A 6524-nucleotide genomic window follows, 5' to 3' on the forward strand; every position below is an offset into this window, starting at 1 on the left:
CTGACTTCTCAGATAGCAGATGATGGAAACATGTTAAGAAGTGGTCAGACTCAGTTATGCTTGTAATTGTGCTCCGTGCCCTCTCTGGAGTGAGTACATTTATCTCACGAGAAACAAAGATGATTTTTCGTCACCACTAACCCTACTAGCTTCATCAGTCTTGTCAAAGGGTAAAAAGGGGGGGCGGGGGGGAAATGTCAGTCATCTTGGAACAGACTCCAGCCCTAGAGATCAAAGCGTCCTTCAGATGCCTCCTTTACCCCTTAGTACACTGTTCCCGCAGAGCACTCTGATTCTTCCCTCAGTACATCTACTCCTTCGCCATTCCCAGGGAGAGACTAGGCTGTTCCTGGGGAAAATGCTGTTTCCTAGCCCTGAAGGCAGGGAATCACAAACAGTAGTTTTCTGGAATCTTTGCTCCTTACAAGTTTTTGTGTCAGATAAATTATGTTGAGCCGCGAAACTAAAAAAAGGTCCGGAATATACCCACTACCAGAAAAAAAGCCCCAGTTACATATGGCGCGAAGGGAGCTGACAAAGTAGCGACACCACACTAAAAACAGTGCGAAAACAAGGCAGCTAGTATTTCCCGGTTGGGCAGCTTGGGCAACTGGACACAAAATTGCTCGGCCAAAACCCCGCCCACCAGCTGGACAGCCAATCGAATCCTAGTAGCGCTCACCCACTACCGGAGCTGCGGGGACGCCGTGCTGGGGGAGAGCTGGAGCCGGCGCTGGTGAGGTGAGAGCTGGCCGGGAGGGGCGCGGGGCTGGGCGCGCGGTCCTGGGGCCGAGGCCGACTGGGGCCACGTGCGGTCCTTTCCGGATCCGGGATCCTGGCTGCCAGCTTCTCTTTGCGGAGCTCTTTGCAGGCCTAGCAGCGGCCGGAGGCTCCTCCCAGGAAGCCAGCATTCCTGAGTAAAGACTGTAAAGAAACCGAGTCTCCATCTCGTTTAAAAGTACTGATGGGGGCCAGGTGGTGGTGGCGCATGCCTTTAATCCCAGCACTTGGGAGGCAGAGGCAGGCGGATTTCTGAGTTCGAGGCCAGCCTGGTCTACAGAGTGAGTTCCAGGACAGCCAGGGCTATACAGAGAAACCCTGTCTCAAAAAAAAAAAAGTACTGATGGCTACGGGCCTTATGTAGGTGAGGCAGGTGGGGGGAACGTGCACTGACTGGGGGACTGAGCCCCCGGTTGGCGCCAGGAGTGTCTTTTATAACCTCTCCTAGCTTACTTTATTCTTTGATAACTGAAAGAAAAAGCGTGTTGGAAGACCGTGTGAGTCTTGAATTTTAAACTGCATGCTTATCTGAAGAACCTGGAGCTCGGAGATAAGACTGAGTTTAGGTCCTACTTAAAAAAAAAAAAATTAAAAGCCCAGCGGTGGTTGTGCACTCTTTAGTCCCAGCACATGGAAGGCAGAGGCAGGCAGGTCTCTGAGTTAAGGCCAGCCGGATCTACAGAGCGAGTTCCAGAACAACCAGGGCTACACCGAGAAACCCGTTATGCTTGTGCAGTTTTGGATCTAGATATTTTTCTACTTAATGTTATATAATACCAGTTTTCCAGCTTACAGCTGTTATTGGGTCGCAGTGTCCTCATTTGTACAAGTGGGCATAAAGGAGAATGTTCAACGGAAGATTTTATAAATATTAGCACTCACAATACACAAAGCAAACAATATTGTACTGGAAAGTACCCCCATAATTAATGAAATTTCTATATTCCAAGAATTTTTTAAAATTGTTCTTATTGAACAATTTAAGTTCTTATTGAACTAGAATACTAGAGCTCATTTTTATTGTAATAGATTGTATTAATAAATATACATATCTCTTTCTTCCATGCTACATTCCAGAATAGCACATATTGAAGTCACATGGTAGACAGAAGTATTGTCAAGGAGCTTCTGATAGCTGGAAAACTAAGAAATATGTGTGGCTAACTATATTTGAACTTTTAGAACTAAGAAACAAACTTTGCTGAAACTTACATGACTCCGAGACATAATTATTGTTACTATTTTGATATATATAAATTATATACATCTGTATAGCTATTATATTTTATTCCATAGGTCTTGTTATAAATCAAGGTTGAGGGAGGAGAGTTGCTGAGAGTGTGAGGTCAGCCTAGGCCACAGAGTGGTGTTTCATGCCACTCTGGGCTACAAAGCGAAATCCTCCCTCAAGAACAAAATTTACACACAAATCTTGAAAAAATGGAATAAAAAGAAAGAATTGTTGTTGGCCTTCATTGTAGAAAAATTGTAGAGTTGTGGAAATCAGTGAGTGGAAGGTGGCAGCCGAGGGTGAACGTCAGTGGACTACTGTTTCTATGCTGCTCTGAAGGTGTGGGGGGTGGGGGGGTCTCAGAGCAAGGCTGGAGTAAGGCAGAGGTAGCCTGAGCTCTCCTATACCTTCTTCAGGGCTGTAACAACTGTGGCCAAAGGCAGCATAAGTAATCCTTCCTCCCTTCCTTCACCATTCAGTGATTCTTTATTGGCCAGACACCATTGCCAAAGGAGCCGTTGTCTCTGTACCCCTGTAGTCTGGAGGTTCTCAAAGACAGGCTAGGCCTTTTTAAAGAGTATAATATTGCCGGGCAGTGGTGTCGCACGCCTTTAATCCAGCACTTGGGAGGCAGAGGCAGGCGGATTTCTGAGTTAGAGGCTAGCCTGGTCTACAGAGTAAGTTCCAGGACAGCCAGGGATACACAGAGAAACCCTGTCTCGGAAAAAAAAAAAATGTATAATATTAAGGCTAGAAAGATGGTTCCGTGGTTAAAAGAACTGGCTGCTTTTCCAAAGGACCCAGGTTCAAATCTCAGCACACACACATAGCAGTTCACAACTGTCTGTAATTCCAGTTCCGGGGGACATGACACCTTCACACAGATACACGTGGAGGCAGAACACTAATGTAAATAAAAATTTTAAAAGACATTATTTGTGCCGGGTGATGGTGGCGCACGCCTTTAATCCCAGCACTTGGGAGGCAGAGGCAGGCGGATTTCTGAGTTCGAGACCAGCCTGGTCTACAGAGTAAGTTCCAGGACAGCCAGGGCTACACAGAGAAACCCTGTCTCAAAAACAAAAACAAAAACGAAAAACAAAACAAAGACATTATTTGTGTACATGTGTGTATATTTGTGTGTGTGTTTATATATGTACATGCCTGAGGATAACAACACAAGGTGGCAAATCCCCTGCAGCTGGAATTACACACATCTGCAAATCACCTCACATGAGTTCTGGGAACTGAATTCTGATCCTATGCAAGAACAGCAAGTGCTCTTAACTGCTGAGCCACCTGTCCAGTACCATGCTTGTGTTGCTGCGGTTATTAATGAAAACATCTTATCTGTAAATCTTGGAGTTTTGGATGTTAGCTTATCTTTTAACTGCTGAGCAATCTCCCCAGACCTTACTTAACTGGAGATCTCTAAAAAATGTCATAATTACAGTTTTTAATGTTAGAAACCAAAGTTAGACCCAAAGATATTTTGCTTGTTTCGAAGTTTTGACTCTTTTGGTCCCTTGTTTTTGCAATATTGCTTGGTATGGTCAGCAGGTTTCGATGGGTTCAAGTGGCTCATGGTTTCCTGTAATTACCAGACCAAGTAGTTGTAGCATAGGGAAGTGAGATCGTGACCTGGAACAAGCCTCAGAACATTGGGGAGCCGGGCATAGTGGAGCACATCTTTAATCCCAGCACTCGAGAAGGAGAGGCAGGCAGATCTCTGTGAGTTCCAGGCCAGCCTGAACTACAAAGCAAGTTCCAGGACAGCCAGAGCTACACAGAGAAATCCTGTCTCACAAAACAAAACAAAACAAATAAAATAAAATAGGAACATGGATGGGGGCTGGTGAGATGGCTCAGCTTATAAGAGCACTGACTGTTCTTCCAAAGGTCCTGAGTTCAAATCCCAACAACCACATGGTGGCTCACAACCACCCGTAACGAGATCTGGCGCCCTCTTCTGGTGTGTCTGAAGACAGCTACAGTGAATTACACTGGAGTGAGCCAGCCGGAGCTAGCAAGGCCAGAGCCAGCGGGGCTGACAGAGGTCCTGAGTTCAATTCCCAGCAGCCACACACATGATAGCTCATGGCCATCTGTACAGCTTCAGTGTACTCATACACATAAAATAAATAAAATAAATCTAAAAAAAATAAAATAAAATAACTGTTGGCCAATATTACCTTAAAAAAAAAAAAAGGAACATGGATGGGGCCCCAGAATGTCTGGGTTTCATTCAAATCAGCTTTAAAATTGAGTTGTTAAAAAATTATTTCAGGGGGCTAGAGAGATGGCTCAGCGGTTAAGAGCACTGACTGCTCTTCCGAAGGACCTGAGTTCAAATCCCAGCAACCACATGGTGACTCACAACCATCTATAATGAGGTCTGATGCCCTCTTCTGGTGTGTCTGAAAGCAGCTACAGTGTATTTAGATATAATAATAAATAAATGTTTAAAAAGAAATTATTTCAGTTACTAGCTCTCTTAAATATGGATATGCTCTTCTATTTTAAGCTATGATAAATATATTTTAAATATATACTGAGATATCCATTACTCAGTATTGACCAAGCCAGCTCAGTCAGTCAAGGGGGTCACCAGGGAGGGAGGGAGGATTGAAAAACAATTACACAACACTACAACATGACTCCAGTCAGTACTGAGGCCCAGTGGGTTTATTTTTTCCCTGTCAGCTTTTATACCATTCTAAGTACATGCAAAGAATAAGGTCAGTTCTAGGTCAAGGAACAAACTAGGCAATTAACAAGTCCCCAGGTATTCAGGGACTTATAAAGATGATCAAGTTCTTTAGCATTCTTCTTTGCCCTAGCCCAATGTCAAATTCCTGCCTGAGCCTACTTTCTTGTCGCAGCCCAAGGTCAAATTCTTGCTCAATTTCTAGAGGTGGCACCAAGAGCTCTCTACAGGGTAACTTGCTGCATATTATCTCATTTAATAGATGTATGTATAGATAAATCTAAATTACACATAGAAGGGAAAAGATGAAAGATTTAAGTCTTATTTCTCATGTAAAATGAGGATCTTCTTTTCCATCCACTTACCTAGAAAGGCCAAGATCCATCCTTCAGCTCCATTGTAGAAGGTAGACCCTTTGAAATGAAGATGGAAAGAATAAATGAGCCTGGATCTCATGAGTGGGGCTGGTATGGAAGACTGGGGAGGGGTAGCTCTTTCTGGGGAGTTGGATGGCTGAGGTAAGAATGAAGGCATTATGCCCATTTATGTTTTTGCACATAGGCCCCGGAGGCCTACTTGGCTTTGACTAGTCAAGCCTCAGCCTAGTTTACATATACCTATCTGTCCCCCTAGGAACAGAAGAGATGCTAAGAACTCTCAGCCAGAGCAAGCCAAACACTTGCAGTTGAATCAAGAGAATTACAAAACAGCATGTCAACACTAGAGGAGCCGAGGGTCTGGCCTGTTGCAGGATTTTTGATCATACTGTAAACCCAGAGAGATTGTGTTATTTACTGCAAAAACCTGTGTCTAGTCAGTTTCAGCCTAAGCACACACCTTTAATCCAAAAGCTTTCTTTGTAAATATTGTAAATAAGATTAAATAAAATCAACCATAGGTCAAGAGGTGGCATAAGCAACCCGGTGACAAGAAATGAATATAAAATTATTGAGAAAAAAAGAGTAAGAGGGAGTTGGGAGGGTGGTTAGAGAGACACACAGGAAGTAGAAGGGAGGGGCATTCAGTTTGAAGGGGTTTTTTGAGACAGCATGAGGAAGGGGCATTGCTTCTGGCCTGAGGAGGATGGTCAGCCGGCTGCTTCCCCGGCTTCTCTGACCTGGCTCCCTGCTCTTCATTGGTAAAAATCAAACAGCAGCCTTTTTCACATGAGACAGTTTTGCATTGCTCCGTGTTACAGGTATATAAGATAGATGTAAAGGTAAATCATTCACTGAAAAGTATCAGAGAATGGATTTGTAAAGAATTATTTCAGCCGGGCAGTGGTAGTGCACACCTTTAATCTCAGCACAGAGGCAGGCAGATCTCTGAGTTACAGGACAGCCAGGGTTACACAGAGAAACTTTGTCTCAAATCACAAAAAAAAAAAAAAAAGAATAATTCTTTGATATGCATTTAATTTTACCTTATTAACCCTATTAATTGTTGCTAATGAGGTGGAGGTACTTGTTTATTTTTACATTTTTCATATTTTGCTGAAATTTGATACAGAGAGCATCTTCAGTGCCTTTTGGAGTTGCTAGGTATTTTGATTTTATAATCATCTATGCTGAGATCACCAGTTTGCAAATGGTACATTGGGAATTCTGTCCTGATCCCAAGACAAAATTCACTGAACAATTTTTTTTTTTCCTTTTCTCATTGTAGCTTTGGCTGACCTGGAACTTGCTTTGTAGACCAGGCTGGCCTCAAATTCTCAGAGATCCACCTGCCTCTGCCTCCCAGTGCTGGGATAAAAAGGCACTGGCCACCACACCCAACAGACTTCTTATATATTCATGTGTGTAT

At 43.6% G+C, this 6524-nt stretch overlaps 1 protein-coding gene across 2 annotated transcripts in view; it reads left to right on the top strand.

Moving 5' to 3' along the window:
• Nucleotides 1-644: 644 nt before the first annotated feature.
• Blvra (biliverdin reductase A) overlaps nt 645-6524 on the top strand; it is a 22871-nt gene continuing 16991 nt past the window's right edge. The window contains exon 1 of one of the 2 annotated variants that reach the window (XM_031371797.1): nt 645-741. The gene's annotated coding sequence lies outside the window, so the exon portion shown is untranslated. The remainder of the gene's footprint in view (nt 742-6524) is intronic. The other variant, XM_031371799.1, reaches the window with a different exon arrangement.

This window comes from Mastomys coucha, unplaced genomic scaffold (genome assembly GCF_008632895.1).
Source record: "Mastomys coucha isolate ucsf_1 unplaced genomic scaffold, UCSF_Mcou_1 pScaffold15, whole genome shotgun sequence".
In the NCBI taxonomy this organism is placed as follows: domain Eukaryota; kingdom Metazoa; phylum Chordata; class Mammalia; order Rodentia; family Muridae; genus Mastomys; species Mastomys coucha.